At 43.3% G+C, this 18,270-nt stretch overlaps 2 non-coding genes across 2 annotated transcripts; both read right to left on the reverse strand.

The window, feature by feature from the left end:
• Positions 1 to 1,900: 1,900 nt before the first annotated feature.
• Positions 1,901 to 1,974, reverse strand: TRNAV-GAC (transfer RNA valine (anticodon GAC)). The gene has a single exon. It is a non-coding gene; the product is annotated as a tRNA-Val (tRNA).
• Positions 1,975 to 4,198: 2,224 nt separating this feature from the next.
• Positions 4,199 to 4,271, reverse strand: TRNAF-GAA (transfer RNA phenylalanine (anticodon GAA)). Its single transcript has one exon. It is a non-coding gene; the product is annotated as a tRNA-Phe (tRNA).
• Between the last annotated feature and the right edge of the window lie 13,999 nt (positions 4,272 to 18,270).

The raw sequence follows: 18,270 nt of genomic DNA on the forward strand, positions 1-18,270 counted from the left end.
TTTGGTGTTGAGACACATTTATATCGTGCTAGCTTTGTTAATATAGGGAAATAAATTCACTAACTTTGAATAAACTGGTGTGGTTATTCCTGACTGAAAGGTCAGGGTTCGCCGAAATGTATTCTGGATTAATTGTCAAGTGTTATGTCGAACAAGGGATTGCTTATGTTCGTTATTGATTATTGATTTGATGCAATTGATCGATTAAGAGTACAGAGAGTTCCCACTAAGTCAAAAGATTCATCGGCCTAAAGAGCGTCCGAACACAGGTAAAATTATTACTACGGACTGCTCTATCACATTCTACATGTTGGAGGTGTCAAATCCAGGAACCAATAAACTACGTGAGAACTGTTATGGGGTGACAATTGTAATGAGGTGACCGATGGACTATTGGATGGAGATAATGATGCACCAAAACTTGACCAATTGGAAATTAGAGACTTGTTCAACAATTTTAATATAACCGCATGACCCGAGGAGAAATCAGCCAATATATGCCATTTCCTTTGCCTTAGCCATGACGTGCCTTTTTGCTATCACCCAGCCACTTTGTTACTCTGCTTAAAGACTTTGCTGTTTGACTCTTCAAACCATCCTCACCTTTGCCTAGACCGTTCTATACTTTTCTTCCTTAAGAGGGAAATGTCCCTTATTACCTGTCTTGCTGAACTTTGCTGCGTTTCCTGGCTGATGGCGAATCAACTGATGTCCTCAGAAAGAAGACTGACCCTGTATGCTGACTCATTATGGAGGGTAACTATATGATGATGAAATTGTAATTGTCTGTTTGCCTTTTGTTTCTAGGTACCAACTGCTTCTTTTGATAGAGACCATAGATAGATGTTTTCTAAATTGGTGTTGCTAAATTGTTTTGCATGAAGCCCAACATGCTAATGCTGATTCGAGGTTATTTAAGGGGTTCACTAAACGGACGCAAATAGACAAATGACTGAATCTATGCTTTGTTGAATAATGCGCTAATGATATTCTGCTAAAGTTAATTCATGTTGACATCGTGCTATGTTCTAATGTTCATGATTTTTGCTTTGATGAAATCTTATTCGAGTTGGCATATTATGACATTCCTGATGTGTTTTCTGGTTTTGAGACTAATAAAGTTGCTAGTAGAATTGTAATCAACAGGGAATACATATCATAAATTGTACTAAATTCTGTGTGGTTATTCATGACTGAAAGGTCATGGCGTGTTTTAATTTTATTGATGTTATTGATTAATTTGATTGACTTGCTATTGTGAATATTGATGAGGTTATTGATTTATTATTGATATGTTGACTAGTTATCTCGTCTTAAGGAGACTTCAATCAGGGTCAAAAGATTCATCGGCCTAAAACGAGTCCAAGAGTGAAACAATTATCTAGATTGGGACGTGTTATCATTAGTTACTGTGAATATTGATGAAGTGATTGTACTATTGATTGAAATGACAAATAGCTATCTCGTCCTAAGGAGTCCCCCATCAGGGTCAAAAGGTTCATTGGCCTAAAACGAGTCCCCGTATAAGTAAAATTAGCTAGGTCGGGACGCATTATCAGTTCTTTTTTTCTAAACTCTGAATAGGCTAGCAATCTAATGCACAGAAATGTGTGGCATGAGTAAGCAAGCTATTTCATCTGACAGTTTGGTTCAAGGGTAGATGGAAAATGATGCAGACTGCGGTTTACCTAAAAATCAAGATAGAAACAGTAAATAATGGAAGTCAAAGCTGAAGGCAAGAGAGGTGGAATCCATTTTGAAAGGAAGATAGAAAACAAGTAATGTCTTGTACTGATGGTATGTCAATTAGGTTGATGAAAGGTTTTATCAATTAAATAAAACGTCACCAGAAGCTGAATCCAAGAAAGAAACACGCCTAACAAGCTGTCTTCTGAGTCTTTGCCGAAACCCGGGATTGAACCAGGGATCTTTAGATCTGTCTGTCTAACGCTCTCCCAACTGAGCTATTTCGGCCAGTTATTTCACAGGTCCCTCCGTTTTCTTCTTAATCATTGTAGACAAGACATACACCTCGAAATCATTCACTTTGAGGGTACAGCTATGTCTTAAACTTCCGGTATCCTTCTGCAGCTAACTGGGTGCAATTACTCATTTACTTTTTTGGTGCGCAACCTAGGTACTTCTTTTATTCCAAACTCTGAATAGGCACACAAATGTGTGGGATGAGTAAGCAAGCTATATCATCTGACAGCTTGGTTCATGGGAAAATGGAAGATGATGCAGCCTAAGGTTTACATTAAAATCAAGATAGAAACTGGAAATAATGGAAGTCAAAGCTGAAGGCAAGAGAGGTGGAATCCATTTTGAAAGGAAGATAGAACGCAAGTGATGTGCTCTACTGATGGTATGTCGATCAGGTTATTAAAAGGTTTCATCTATGAACTAAAATGTCTACTGAAGCTGACTCCAAGAGAGAACTACACCTAATTAGCTAGGTGCTCAGTCCTTGCCGAAACCCGGGATTAAAACAGGGACCTTTAGATCTTCAATCTAACACTCTCCCAACTGAGCTATTTCGGCCAGTTTTCAGAGAATACCTTCCTGATGATTCTTAATCATTGTAGGCAACAAGTGGGCATCTGATCAATCACTAGGAGGGTACATCTATGTGTTAAAGTATGCTGTATCCTTCTGCAGCTAACTGGGCACAATTAGTCAATTTATTTTTTATTGCGCAAGCTAGGTATTTCTTTTTTTCTAAACGCTAAATAGGCTAGCAATCTAATACACAGAAATGTGTGGCATGAGGAAGCGAGCTATATCATCTGACACTTTGGTCCAAGGTTAGATGGAAAATGATGCAGGCTACAGTTTACCCTAAAATCGAGATAGAAACGGGAAATAATGGAAGTCAAAGCTGAAGGCAAAAGAGGTGGAATCCATTTTCAAAGGAAGATAGAAAACACGTACTGTCTTGTACTGATGGTATGTCAATTAGGTTGATGAAAGGTTTTATTAATTAAATAAAACGTCACCGGAAGCTGACCCCAAAAAAGAAACATGCCCGACGAACTAGCTGCTCAGTCTTTGACCAAACCAAGGATTTAACCAGGGACCCTTAGATCTAAAGTTTGACGCTCTCGCAACTGAGCTCTTTCAGCCCGTTTTTTCACAGTGCCTTCCTTATTATTGTTAATCATTGTAGACAAGAAATATAAGTCGCAATCATTCACTGTGAGGGTACAGCTATGTGTTACACTTTGCTGTATCCTTCTGTAGCTAACTGGGGGCAATTACTCCTTTACTTTTTTGCTACGCGAGGTAGGTACTTCTTTTTTTCTAAACTCTGAATAGGCTACCACTCTCATAAACAGAAATGTGTGGCATGACTAAGCAAGCTATATCATCTGACAGTTTGGCTCATGGGAAAATGGAAGATGACGCTGGCTACGGTTTACATTAAAATCAAGATAGAAACGGGAAATAATGGAAGTCAAAGCTGAAGGCAAGAGAGGTGGAAGCCATTTTGAAAGGAAGATAGAACGCAAGTGCTGTGCTCTACTGATGGTATGTCGATCAGGTTATTAAAAGGTTTCATCTATGAACTAAAATGTCTACTGAAGCTGACTCCAACAGAGAACTACACCTAATTAGCTAGGTGCTCAGTCCTTGCCAAAAACCAGCATTGAACCAGGGACCTTTAGATCTTCAGTCGAATGCTCTCCTAACTGAGCTATTTGGGCCACTTATTTCACAGGTCCCTCCGTATTCTTCTTAATCATTGTAGACAAGATATACACCTCGAAATCATTCACTTTGAGGGTACAGCTATGTCTTAAACTTCCGGTATCCTTCTGCAGCTAACTGGGTGCAATTACTCATTTACTTTTTTGGTGCGCAACGTAGGTACTTCTTTTATTCCAAACTCTGAATAGGCACACAAATGTGTGGGATGAGTAAGCAAGCTATATCATCTGACAGCTTGGTTCATGGGAAAATAGAAGATGATGCAGCCTAAGCTTTACATGAAAATCAAGATAGAAACTGGAAATAATGGAAGTCAAAGCTGAAGGCAAGAGAGGTGGAAGCCATTTTGAAAGGAAGATAGAACGCAAGTGCTGTGCTCTACTGATGGTATGTCGATCAGGTTATTAAAAGGTTTCATCTATGAACTAAAATGTCTACTGAAGCTGACTCCAAGAGAGAACTACACCTTATTAGCTAGGTGCTCAGTCCTTGCCGAAACCCGGGATTGAACCAGGGACCTTTAGATCTTCAGTCTAACGCTCTCCCAACTGAGCTATTTCGGCCAGTTGTCAGAGAATACCTTCCTGATGATTCTTAATCATTGTAGGTGATAGAGCGTTCCGTACTAATAATTTACCTGTACTTGGACGCTCTTTCGGCCGATGAATCTTTTGGCTAAGTGGGACTCTCTTCACCCGAGATCAGTCAATTTAATCAAATCAATAATCAATAACGAACATAAGCAATGCCCTGATCAACATAACACTTAACAATTAATCCAGAATACATTTCGGCGAACCATGACCTTTCGGTCATGAATAACCACACCAGTTTATTCAAAGTTAATGAATTTATTTTCCTATATTAACAAAGCTAGCACAATATAGATGTGTCTCAACACCAAATGATAAACGTAAATGAACATTAATAGCTGTCCATAACGACGAAACAGGTGCAATCTATGCAGCATTTGAATAACAAGGCATTCGATGATAGCAATGCAAATCACTAAAACTATAATCTGTAATGAGCTAATTGTATACATTTAGTCAGCATAACAAGGTCTCAAATTGCATCGTGCAACAAAAGGAATCCTCATCTAACCTCAAATTAGCATCGGCATGTGGGACTTCATGCAAAAACAATTTAGCAACATTAATTTAGAAAAACTCCTAACTAGGGCTCTTATCAAAAATCAGCAGTTGGTTACCTAAAAGAAACACAATGCAATTGTACAATTTCCTTTCATATTTACCAATTACAATCAGCATTCAAGGAAGTCTTCGTCTCACAGGTACCGTTTCTCGATCAGCATGGAACGGGGCAAAGGGGCAGGGGTGGACGGGGCAATTGCCTCACGGCGGCAAGATAAACTACTACTTCATGCGAAGGGATCAAAGTTAAAGTCTCTAGGGCAAGAATCATTTAAAGTCTCTTTCTCTCGATTAGAGAAAGCATCAAAGTCTCTTTCAAAATGGCGTCGCAGCAAGGTGGGCCATAATAGCTGCAATGTCCTGCAAAATGGCGGGATGTCCAATAATGGCCACTTTCCTCTCGTGCACCTGGTTTAAATAGACAACAGTTCAAATCCAGTAGGGTCTTCCATTGGAGGGTTCATAGGTTGGCTTCAAATTGTCCAATCAAAAACAACAGTTCTCAAGCTTTTACTTAAGCATACATTAACCTTGGAGACGGGTACGCAAGTTGCAACATTTTATACCAATTAACTCACTTTCAGAGCTTCCATTGTCCGCACCTGCAGATTGACCTTGGAGCAAAGAGAAAAATGCCAGGCTGGCACGAAACCTTAAGATAAGCATGTGAACGATCTCAGTGGAAAAGTACAGCTTCAAGCAAAAATACACGTTTATTAGCACATTGGAAAAATACGAGCATCTAAATCGTGAGACAAGGCAACTAGGCCGAAGCCTGCACTAAAGTTATGCTAAGCTAAAACATTTCAAACAAGCAAATGATAGCACACGTTTACGATTATGTCGGATTAGTGCACTTCTAATACATCACGTTATATAAAGCACGCTTATAAATGTTGGCAAACTACTCTGAGGGCACATTTTGTCCCCGTACAATCTTTATTAGTTCGATTAAAGTCACACTCGATTATTGCAGCACTACGTTTATGCGCTAATAAATGTAAAACCTTCATTTCTGCGTCATCAATCCCTCCTCTGATGACTACTTGTCATCACACAAACTACTGCCACAAATTTTATTCCATTAAAATTCTGTCAGTTCTCTTTTCCTTTTAGTTCCCCTAGTTTTCGCTTTGTATTCTTCTGCCATCCTTTTCATCATTTTCTCTTCCTTCCTTCTTTTAATTCTTGCCATAATCATTATTATTCCCCTTTTTATTCCCCAAATTCCAAATATACAAATCAGTACTATTAATATTCCCTGTATTATTTTTAGTAATATTCCATTCCAAATGCCACCAAGCCAATTTCCCACTGAAGCAAGTCCTTTTCCAACCTTCTCCCACACTCCTGGTTCTTTCAATTCCTTCAAGTCTGCACTCTCCTTTGTTAGATTAGCAAGCATAGTTTTAATTTTCACACTGTTGTCTGGAATATACGTGCAACAGTGGCGCGCACCAAGCATTTTGCAAACGCCGCCATCCTTTGCTAAAAGAATGTCTAAGGCAAGCCTATTTTGAAGAGTCATAGATCTTTCCGCTGCAAGTTCAGCATCTATCAGGATTATAGCACCTGAAAACTTTGTCAACATGTTATCCACTATAGTAGACAACTTTCTTATTTTGATGGAATTCAACACAACTCCCAATGAAGGAATCATGGCTCCAAATATATCTCCTATCACAGCAGCTGCGGTCTCTCTTTTCTGGATACGATGGGATCCAGATGTCTTTTGAATCATCGATAGGTCATCCAGCTGATAAACCTTTGGGAACACTATACCCAAATAACATCTCCCCCACCATCCCTTTGGAAGACGATAATAGGCATTATACCCACAAATGTAATATACACCTGGAATGACAGGGTCAAGTCCGTTCATCATGAATGTCCATTTGGCCTTAAAGATAAACGTATGTTTACACTCACTCGCTCCTACGAAAATGTTATCATAATAAGATTATGATCTGTATAGAATCAGAGAGCTAGAAGCACCTATAAAGAAACTATTTAGCAATTCAGTTACAAAGCTGAACGAGCGCAATGTTCACACAGTTTTCTTCAAGAGGCCAGTCACTTATCGGTTAGCAGCATTTGTCTCAATTCGGCAATAACTCAGTCTTTTATCAGTTCAGCAAGTGTCTTATCCGGTTTAGCAATGTCTCAGCTGGTTGTATCACGTTAGATTGTAGCAAGCAATATCATTTATTACCCTTTCAATCGACAGAGTCCATAAAACTTTTCTTTTCTATTGGTATCTCTTCTTCTTCGTTCTCGAGGCTAAGAGATACAAATTCGTCAGTCCAATCGTCATTGACTACATATGCCCATTCTGGACCGGAATATCTCCTGTTTGGTATCCTTTTCCTTTTCAATTTTGCTTCTCTTTTCGATTCTGCCTCACTGGTACTTTCCTCTTTGGCCAAGTCTTTTCCTTCACTTGAAGATGGTACCACGACAGACACTTCCTTTCTTTTCTCTTTCACTTTTGGCCTTTCTCTGTCGTTCAAATTTTCTCTATCTCTTAGTTTTATTGGTGATATACTTAGTCTCCTCTTTGCACCGTGTCCATTTGATGGACCTGCGATCTTTTCTGTGGAAGCTTGAACTGTTTCGTTCTGTTCTGCCTTGTCCCCTCCTTCTGGGGAATCAATCACGTTCTCTTTTTCTTTTTCTGTATCGTCTGCTTCTGGGAAAGCCCTCCTCTGATCAGGCTCTCCTGCTTTTTCACCTCTTTCGAGCCCTTCGTCACCGTTACTTTCGTCAGGCTCTTTATCACTTTCAGATGCTTCAGGTTCTTTGTCACCTTCAGCTGCTTCAGGCTCTTTGCTACCCTCAGCTGCTTCAGGTTCTTTGTCACCTTCCGCTGCTTCGTCGCTGTCTGAGGTTTCTCCTTGGTCTTCCCCAAGTGAGTCGGTTGCTTCGTCCTCAGAGAATATTTCTCTCTCTCCTGTTTCTGCCTGTTCGCTTTCAGTTCGGTTTTGCTCTGTCTCAGCGCTTAGCACTGTTTTATCAGGCACTGGCAGTTTCAGCGCTTCAACTTCCTCATCTGTGGGACACAACACTTTTTTTGTGTGACTGGGGTGAAACCAGTTGGGAACTCCCGCACACTTCACAGCGGTAGTTGTCGTCAGGATCACTTGGAAAGGGCCTTTCCAACGGGGTTCCAGACACGACTTCCTCACATGCTTCTTTATCACGACCCAGTCACCTGCTTTCAGTGTGTGTCCTGGACCTTGGATCGGTGGCAAGGTGGTCGCTTCCACCTGGTGAGAGAAAGAGCGAACCACGTCAGCCAGACCTTTGCAGTAGTCTAACACCATATCATCTGTAATATTCAAAAGCGCGTTTGCGGGAACTGCAGGAAGTCTCATGGCCCTGCCCATGAGAATTTCGTGCGAGGACAATCCAGTCTTTCTGTCAGGGGTGTTTCTCATTGACATTAACACCAAAGGCAATGCGTCAGGCCATTTCAAATTTGTCGATGCACATATTTTCGCCATTCTTGATTTCAGTGTACCATTCATCTGCTCCACCAGTCCTGAAGCTTCTGGGCGATAGCTACAATGCAGTTTTTGCTCAATGTTCAGCGCTGCACAAAGTAACTTTATCACCTCGTTATTGAAGTGACTTCCTCTATCTGATTCTAAAGAGATCGGGAATCCGAAACGTGGTATTAGCTCCCTCAACAATAGTTTTGCAACTGTAAGGCTGTCATTTCTACGTGTGGGGTATGCTTCAATCCAGTGACTAAAAATGCACACAGTCACCAACACATACTTCAGACCTCCATGCACAGGCATCTCAATGAAGTCCATCTGCATTCTGCTGAACGGGCCACTCGCCCTACCAATGTGGCTCGCGTTCACAACCGTTCCCTTCCCTGGGTTCATCTGCTGAGAAATGACACATCGATGGCAAACTGCTTCTGCAGCTTGACGAAATCTGGGGTTAAACCAATCAGTTTTGAACAATCTTATCATGGCATCTCTCCCGAGGTGAGCCTGCCCATGATAGAACCGCACAAGCTGTGATAAGAGACTATTTGGCAAAACAAATTTTCCCTCATTTGAAACCCATAACTCATCTGGTCTTTTTATACATTGTGATTTAATCCAGGAATCTCTTTCATCCTCCCTGACGTTATTCTGTAATGCTTTTAGTTCATCTATTGTATCTACGACCTTCAAGGCAAATGCTTCAGCTGGTTCGAGTTCTGGTTCACTTATCGAATTCCATTCATCCCTGAGTAATATACAGTTCAAGGCACAAAATCTTGCGACTTGATCCGCATATGCATTTCCCAGAGAAACATAGTCCTGTCCTTTTGTATGAGCACTACACTTTACCACTGCAACTTCGGCTGGCATTTGAATGGCGTGTAACAATTCCCTTATTCTCTCCCGGTTTTTCACTGGGGATCCTGAAGAAGTCAGGAAACCTCTCTGTGACCATAGTTGTCCAAAGTCGTGCACAATTCCAAACCCGTACTGACTATCAGTGTAAATGGTGACTTTCATCAATGCAGACAGTTGACATGCTCTTGTAAGGGCTACAAGTTCTGCTACTTGTGCGGAATAGACTCCTTGGAGCCAGAATGCTTCCAAGACACCTGTTACAGTACATACAGCATATCCTGCTTTCAAAATTCCCATCCCATCTCTTAGACATGAACCATCAACGAAAACAATTTGGTCATTTTCATCAAGCTTAGTATCCTTAATGTCAGGTCGAGGTTTTGTGCAAAATTCAGTCACCTGAAGGCAGTCATGCTCGACGTCTTCAGCGTTCTCAATTTCAGCATTTTCACCAGGAAGCAAGGTTGCTCGATTCAACGTAGTGCACCTTTTCAGCTGCACGTTCGGTGAGCCCAGAATTACCGTTTCATACCTTGTGAGTCTTGCTCCAGTCATGTGTTGCGTTCGGGAGCGGGTCAAAAGTATCTCAACTGAGTGAGGGACCATGACTGTTACTGGGTGTCCCATCACTATTCCTTCACTCTGAGTGAGGCTGATACCAACTGCTGCTACGGCGCGCAAACACCCTGGAAGTGCTGCTGCGACCGGATCCAAAGTAGCTGAAAAATACGCTACTGGTCTGTTTATGCCACCATGGGCTTGAGTCAAGACAGACAAAGAACATGCATCACGTTCATGACAAAACAGTGTGAAAGGTTTTGTGTAATCAGGCATACCTAAAGCTGGAGCCCTGTACATGCATTCCTTTAATTCAATAAAAGCATCCATCTCATCTCCTTTCAGCTCAATCTGATCCAAGGCATCCTTCTGGGTCAGTTTCAGTAAAGGCTTTGCTAGAGTTGAAAAGTTGGGAATCCACTGACAACAGTAGCTTACCATTCCCAAAAACTTCCTCACCTCCCTCCTCGTCTTTGGTGGACTCATTTGAAGTACACTTGTTATTCTTTCCTTCATTATTCTCCGTGACCCTTTCTTTATCTGGTGACCCAAGTATTTCACTTTCTTCTGACAGAACTGCAACTTGGAAGGAGGCACCTTGTGTCCATTCCTTCCCAAATGGTTCAACAGAGCAATGGTGTCGGCTGTGCAGCCACTTTCTGTCTTTGATGCAATCAGTAAGTCATCGATGTACTGTACTAGGGTTGACTCGAATGGCAATTCTAATGCTTCCAAGTCTTTCTTTAGAATCTGATTGAAAATTGACGGTGACTCAGAAAACCCTTGAGGAATTCGACACCAACTGTAAACTCTGTCTAAGAATTTGAAACAAAAGAGAAATTGGCTGTCCTCATGAAGAGGCACCGAGAAGAATGCTTGGGACAGGTCGATGACTGAGAACCACTCGGCATCGCAAGGGACTTGAAACATTATCACAGCTGGATTCGGTACGACAGGGCAACATTTAATTATAATGTCATTTATTTTCCTCAAGTCCTGTACGATTCGGACCTTTCCACTCGGCTTTATTAGTCCCATGATTGGTGAATTACATGGACTGCTTAACACTTCTTTCAGTACTCCCTGCTTTACAAATTCGTCAATGAGTTGGGCAACTTTCATGAGGGTGTCTTGTGCCATGTGGTATTGTGGGGTCTGGGGAAAGGTTGCATTGGGCTTTACAGTCACTTTCACTGGTTCCACTCCTTTCATCAATCCCACCTCTTTCCCTGTCATATCCCACACTTCCTTTCCGACTGTTTCCCGTAATTCAGCTGGAATATCTTCTTCAGTTATCATCGGGAAAAGACAAATCAGAGGATACTCTTCATCGACAGTTTCCATCTCATCCCCCTCTACACTGTCCTCTTCTTCCCCATCACTGCTCGTCTGAATTTTGATTCCATCGTTCGAACACATAATCGAACATTCCAATTTGCACAATAGGTCTCTCCCTAACAGTGCTATCGGGCTTGAGTCACATACCACAAATTTGTGTAACCCTTGATAGTTACCAATGCTGACTGGTACCGGATCTGTAATTGGGTTTGTCAGGTGCCTGTTTGCTACTCCCACCACTTGAACTGTTCTCCCTGAGAGTGGCAAATTTGGTACTTCAATGCTCTTAACAGTTGAACGTGTGGCTCCTGTGTCAACCAAGAATGAGACACGATGACCCATTACTCTTCCCTCCACGTACGGACCCTTTTGATCAACTTCCAAGGATGCTGCAAGCACATAATCTCCTTCCTCTCCTGAACTTTCACTCTCCCATACATTCTTTATTCCACTCTCACTGTGTAATGGGAACTGTTGTACGGTGCCATTTGTATTCATTACCTGACCCGAGACCTGTGGAGGAACCATCACTTGCTGCTGACTCATTGGTGCCAAAGGTATTTGCATTTGCTGATTAGGTACCATGGGAAACTGCTGTTGCATTGGCTGCATTTGCGTCATCTGCATACGGGGCATCTGCATCTGCTGCGGCTGCATAGGTTGTAATCCCTGCAGCTGATTTATGGTCTGAAAATTTGGGTTTGGACCTCTCATTTTCGGTCCCCTCATTGTCTGAAATGCATTGACATCATTGTTTTGCTGACCAACACCTGCACCTTCCTGCACCACCATTGGGCACTCGCGTTTCCAATGACCGACAATTCCGCACACGTGACATGGCATCACTTTTTTCAATGCCTGCACACCATTCGGAGTCACAACAGTGTTCAAATCCGGACCATTATTTCCAAAACCTCCTCTGCCTCTGCCTCTCGCCTGTGGCTGAAACATCATATTTCCCTGCAACTGCGGCTGCGGTTGAGGTACCTGCTGTTGGAACCCTTGCAACCCTTGCAAACCTTGCAGACCTGTCTGAGCTGCTTTAAGTTGCATCATCATCACTTTCTCCTTCAACTTTTTCTGTTTCACTTCAATTTCGTCGCTACAATATTTCGCATAATTCAACACCTCATCAATCGGTTTCGATTGCCAGCAAATCAAATGCGACTTTATCATCTGACTTATCTCTGGTCTCAGCCCTTCCACAAATCTAAACACAAAATAAAGCATGTCCTTCGCCTCTATTGTTTCCGTGCCACTGTAGTTCTTGAACGCCTTCAACAACCTCTCATAGTAGCTATGAATCGACTCTTTAGCCTCTTGGGCAGTTCGATCGATCTTCTGCCAATCCACATTTTTCGCGGCAACCTTCGTCTTCAAATCACCTTATAGTACAAGCTTATCACCATAGGTGATGGTGCACCCTAATCCCTGTCTCTCTCCGGTTCACTTGTCGGCCAACCTACAGCTCTTTTGCAATCCTCCCACAAATCTGCCGGAACCACAATCTCAAAGAGAGTGTTCAGGTCTTCCCAAAGACATTTTGCAAGTTTCACAAACCCATCAGTCTGTTGATACCATTCAATCGGTTTCTCTCTCAGTTTGGGAAAATCATCCGTAAAAGACTGAATGTCGCTTCTGTGCCATGGTACATGTATTACTTTTCCCCCTGCTGTCTCCCTCATTGGTAACATGGTTACTGCATCACTACTCTGTGGTCTTTTCTCGTTGAGCTCTGGGGCACTGTCCCTCCTCTTTTCCTTTCTCTTTACCCATCTGCTTTCCCATTTGTCTAAGCACCTCCACACTTGTGCACTCTGCAGCAATTCTCTAAGGTGCGCCTTCATGCCTGCTGACCTCATGTGTTCAAAGTCTGTGGTCCCGAAATCCAATCTGTAGCTCCTGCTCAAGTGTTTTGTCTTGTCTATCTCAACCCCATTTTTGTCTGCTATTTCTTGCAACCTTCTATGTACCTTGTTCACTTCTCTCGTAATCCTGGGACATAGATACCTCAGCTCTTCTTCCGAGTAGGACTCTAACCTATTCACACCCATAGTCCCTTCCACCAATTCTTGTGCTTCCATGTTCAACCTGACCCTATTCAGATAGTCTTCTCCCTTCCCACTGGCTGAGCTTTGTGTGGAATTCAGACTGTTGAACCACTGTGTCAGCTGTTGCGCATTCAACCACATCAGTGTAGCACTCACATCGACTGCCATTGATGGTTGCGGCAACTTTTCAGTGTTCGATGATAGCGGTATCATCAGTGGGGGACTCGACCTCACCACTGTTGACTGAGCACATATGGGACTAAACTCCATCAAGGACCCAGATCCAGTTGGCAGAGCCGCTATCGGAGTTGTCTCTGGAGTGTTTTGTATGCACCTCCTTTCCATCCCGCTCTGCACCATTGATCCTTGACTGCTCATACCTGAATTAGGCTGAATGTCAAAGGTACCGGTGGACCTACAGTAATGGGTAGGGATATCGCATCTGCGTTCTGTCCATTCCCCATGTTCTGAGACATGTTCATTCCCATATTATGGGTCATCATTGCCGGCATGCCCGTCTGACTCCCCGTCATCTGAGCATGTGCGTTTCCCCCCTGCATCTGCTTTTGAGGCATCAGAAACTGGGTTGATTCAGCTTGTGCCAATGTTGAGTTGCGACCATTCTGTCCTCCCATTATGGTTGGATCTAGAATCATTCCCGTACTGTTGTCACTGCTGTAGTACCTTGGGACCTGCGGCTGATAATTTTCTGCTGGTTTCAACATGGGCACATCTGGATATATTCTCCTAACCTGCGGTATCTGCGGGGTGAACAGTAAACTCGGGTCCTTAGATCCCGATGGCGTTTCTGAACTCTGAGTTTCATTATTCTGTACCGGTGCCGGAGGGGCAGAACTGGTACTTGGACCTTGTCCACTCTCTGCATAAGGTGGTGGACGGTCGTTCAGCAATTGCATGATTAACTCCTCATCCTCTAACTCCTCTTCTCTTCTCAACTTTTCCTCGTCCTCTCTATCCTTGGAACACCTCCTGTTTGTCTTACAGGTAGCTTTCTTACCTGTCTCCTCTTCTTCCTTAGTAATTGCGGGAAACAATTTTATCCCCTGCAATACATCTGACCTCCACACCTTCTGTGCATTATCCCACCTAGCGTCCGCTAGTGTCTTTTCTACCTTTCTTATCCTGGTCTCGAACTTATTTTGCTGTTGCTGTCTAGCCATCAGTTCCCAAATTGCTAGAGCCTCAAACTGTGCTGGCCTTGGAGGTACCTTCATGTCGTACATCGCGAATCTCAAATTCTCTAGGATCCTTATATTGAATGTCCCATGGACTGGGAACGTTAACGCTCCCATGTTTCTCTGTCAGCTTGTGCCATTGCTTTAGCCAAAGGCACGGAGCTACCCCTTTTTCCTCCATTACAATGTAAGCTGGTGTACCTTCGGGCGGCGTCTCCTCTCCTACGCTCGCTTTAATGTAAGACTCCCCCTTCATCGCACTCCTTAATGCTTTAAAAAATTTCATTTTCTCGTCTTTTATTTCACAAAGTTTGTAATCAATAGGTGACTTTAATTCCCGGAATACTCTTCGCTTGCCTTTCCCCTTCCAATCGAGCCCCACGGACTGCGTCCAATCCGTGCACGACCCTTCTCTGCTACCAACCTATCCCAGCGCGGCTCCTAGTGACGTCACACTCACACACACTGCGGCTGACAAAGCCTCGCGGCTAGTCCTCCTTCACCCAGCTCCTCTCGTAACAACTTCTGGCATGTATCGCGAGCTACCAAAAAAATAATAATAAAACAGATCTGTCGGTTTACTACAGGAAGGGTAACACAATCGCTTCAGGACCTTAGGGATTTTTCACTAGCCTCTGCAGTTATTCCATCATTCTCGGTCCCCACGTTCGCAAGCAAATCTGACCCGCAGACTGCTCTCAACTTGTCAGTGATCTATTCTAGTGCACTTTAGAATTTTGTCAAAGCCCGAAGTCGAAGTTTTCTTTCACTCCCTTAACACACGCACCGACTCGTTGACCACGCCTGATCAACCTATTAAACCGACCAGACCACAACATAAAACAAGTGTCTCATACACTTTTCAACATACTCCGGAGTTTCTTGACCTCGCAGGGCCCGTCTCAACAACAACAACCACGTGGACCTTTTTCTGCACAAAGCGCCACATGCACATGAAGTTCGACGACTTCCCTACTCTCACACTCGGAGTCGCACCTCCGGTATTTTCTATGAAGTTCGACGACTTCCCTACTCCTACACTCGGAGTCGCACCTCCGCTATTCTCTAAAATCCTCGCAACCTTTTCACACAATCTGCGGCAATAAGCTGTGCAAGCGCAAAATCCTAACTTCACTCAAACCATCACTAGTACCGCCAACGCTGATCTCACACCTCCATTCTCTTCATTCGCAAGCTCCGAGATCCCGGGAAAGTCGCGGTGGACTTAGCCCATCATCATTTTCTCAATCTGTTTTACCAAAGAAAATCTAATTCAACTTCTCGAGTGGGATCTCAAAAGTCGAAACCGTTAATTCAACACCATGTATGTCTCGAGTGGGGTCCCAAAAGTCTAAACCGTCCTCTGCTACCATCTACTGATAGAGCGTTCCGTACTAATAATTTACCTGTACTTGGACGCTCTTTCGGCCGATGAATCTTTTGGCTAAGTGGGACTCTCTTCACCCGAGATCAGTCAATTTAATCAAATCAATAATCAATAACGAACATAAGAAATGCCCTGATCAACATAACACTTAACAATTAATCCAGAATACATTTCGGCGAACCATGACCTTTCGGTCATGAATAACCACACCAGTTTATTCAAAGTTAATGAATTTATTTCCCTATATTAACAAAGCTAGCACAATATAGATGTGTCTCAACACCAAATGATAAACGTAAATGAACATTAATAGCTGTCCATAACGACGAAACAGGTGCAATCTATGCAGCATTTGAATAACAAGGCATTCGATGATAGCAATGCAAATCACTAAAACTATAATCTGTAATGAGCTAATTGCATACATTTAGTCAGCATAACAAGGTCTCAAATTGCATCGTGCAACAAAAGGAATCCTCATCTAACCTCAAATTAGCATCGGCATGTGGGACTTCATGCAAAAACAATTTAGCAACATTAATTTAGAAAAACTCCTAACTAGGGCTCTTATCAAAAATCAGCAGTTGGTTACCTAAAAGAAACACAATGCAATTGTACAATTTCCTTTCATATTTACCAAATACAATCAGCATTCAAGGAAGTCTTCGTCTCACAGGTACCGTTTCTCGATCAGCATGGGACGGGGCAAAGGGGCAGGGGTGGACGGGGCAATTGCCTCACGGCGGCAAGATAAACTACTACTTCATGCGAAGGGATCAAAGTTAAAGTCTCTAGGGCAAGAATCATTTAAAGTCTCTTTCTCTCGATTAGAGAAAGCATCAAAGTCTCTTTCAAAATGGCGTCGCAGCAAGGTGGGCCATAATAGCTGCAATGTCCTGCAAGTGAAGTTTTGCGCTTGCACAGCTTATTGCCGCAGGGTGTGTGAAAAGGTTGCGAGGATTTTTTTTCTTTTAGAGGATAGCGGAGGTGCGACTCCGAGTGTAGAAGTAGAGAAGTCGTCGAACTTCATAGAAATAGCGGAGGTGCGACTCCGAGGGTGAGAGTAGGGAAGTCGTCGAACTTCATGTGCGTGTTGCGCTTTGTGCATAAAAAGGTCCACGTGGTTGTTGTTGTTGAGACGGGCCCTGCGAGGTCAAGAGACTCCGGAGTATGTTGTTTTATGTTGTGGTCTGGGCGGTTTAGTAGGTTGATCGGGCGTGGTCAACGAGTCGGTACGTGTGTAAGGGAGTGAAAGAAACTTCGACTTCGGGCTTTGACAAGATTCTAAGTGCACTAGAACAGATCATTGACAAGTTGAGAGTAGGTCTGCGGGTCAGATTTGCTTGCGAACGTGGGGACCGAGAAAGATGGAATAACTGCCGAGGCTAGTGAAAAATCCCTAAGGTCCTGAAGCGATTGTGTTACCCTTCCTGTAGTAAACCGACAGATCTGTTTTAGTTTTTGGTAGCTCGTGATACATGCAAGAAGTTGTTACGAGAGGAGCTGAGTGAAGGAAGACTAGCCGCGAGGCTTTGTCAGCCGCAGTGTGTGTGAGTGTGACGTCACTAGGAGCCGCGCTGGGATAGGTTGGTTGCAGAGAAGGGTCGCGCACGGATTGGACGCAGTCCGTGGGACTCGATTGGAAGGGGAAAGGCAAGCGAAGAGTATTCCGGGAATTAAAGTCACCTATTGATTACAAACTTTGTGAAATAAAAAACGAGAAAATGAAATTCTTTAAAGCATTTAGGAGTGCGATGAAGGGGGAGTCTTACATTAAAGCGAGCGTAGGAGAGGAGACGCCGCCCGAGGGCACACCAGCTTACATTGTAATGGAAGAGAAGGGGGTAGCTCCGTGTCTTTGGCTAAAGCAATGGCACAAACTGACAGAGAAACATGGGAGCGTAGCGTTCCCGATACATGGGACATTCAATATAAGGATCCTAGAGAATTTGAGATTCACGATGTACGACATGAAGGTGCCTCCAAGGCCAGCCCAGTTTGAGGCTCTAGCGATTTGGGAACTAATGGCCAGGCAGCAACAGCAGAAGAAGTTTGAGACCAGGATGAGAAAGGTAGAAAAGACACTAGCGGATGCTAGGTGGGATAATGCACAGAAGGTGTGGAGGTCAGATGTATTGCAGGGGATAAAATTGTTTCCCGCAATTACTAAGGAAGAAGGGGAGGCAGGTAAGAAAGCTACCTGTAAGACAGACAGGAAGTGTTCCAAGAATAGAGAGGACGAGGAAAAGTTGAGAAGAGAAGAGGAGTTAGAGGATGAGGAGTTAATAATGCAATTGCTGAACGACCGTCCACCACCTTATGCGGAGAATGGACAAGGTCCAAGTACCAGTTCTGCCCCTCCGGCACCGGTACGGAACAGTGAAACCCAGAGTTCAGGAGCGTCATCGGGATCTAAGGACCCGAGTTTATTGTTCACCCCGCAGATACCGCAGGTTAGGAGAATATGTCCAGATGTGCCCATGTTGAAACCAGCAGAAAATTATCAGCCGCAGATGCCAG

This window comes from Pleurodeles waltl, chromosome 8 (genome assembly GCF_031143425.1).
Source record: "Pleurodeles waltl isolate 20211129_DDA chromosome 8, aPleWal1.hap1.20221129, whole genome shotgun sequence".
NCBI lineage: Eukaryota > Metazoa > Chordata > Amphibia > Caudata > Salamandridae > Pleurodeles > Pleurodeles waltl.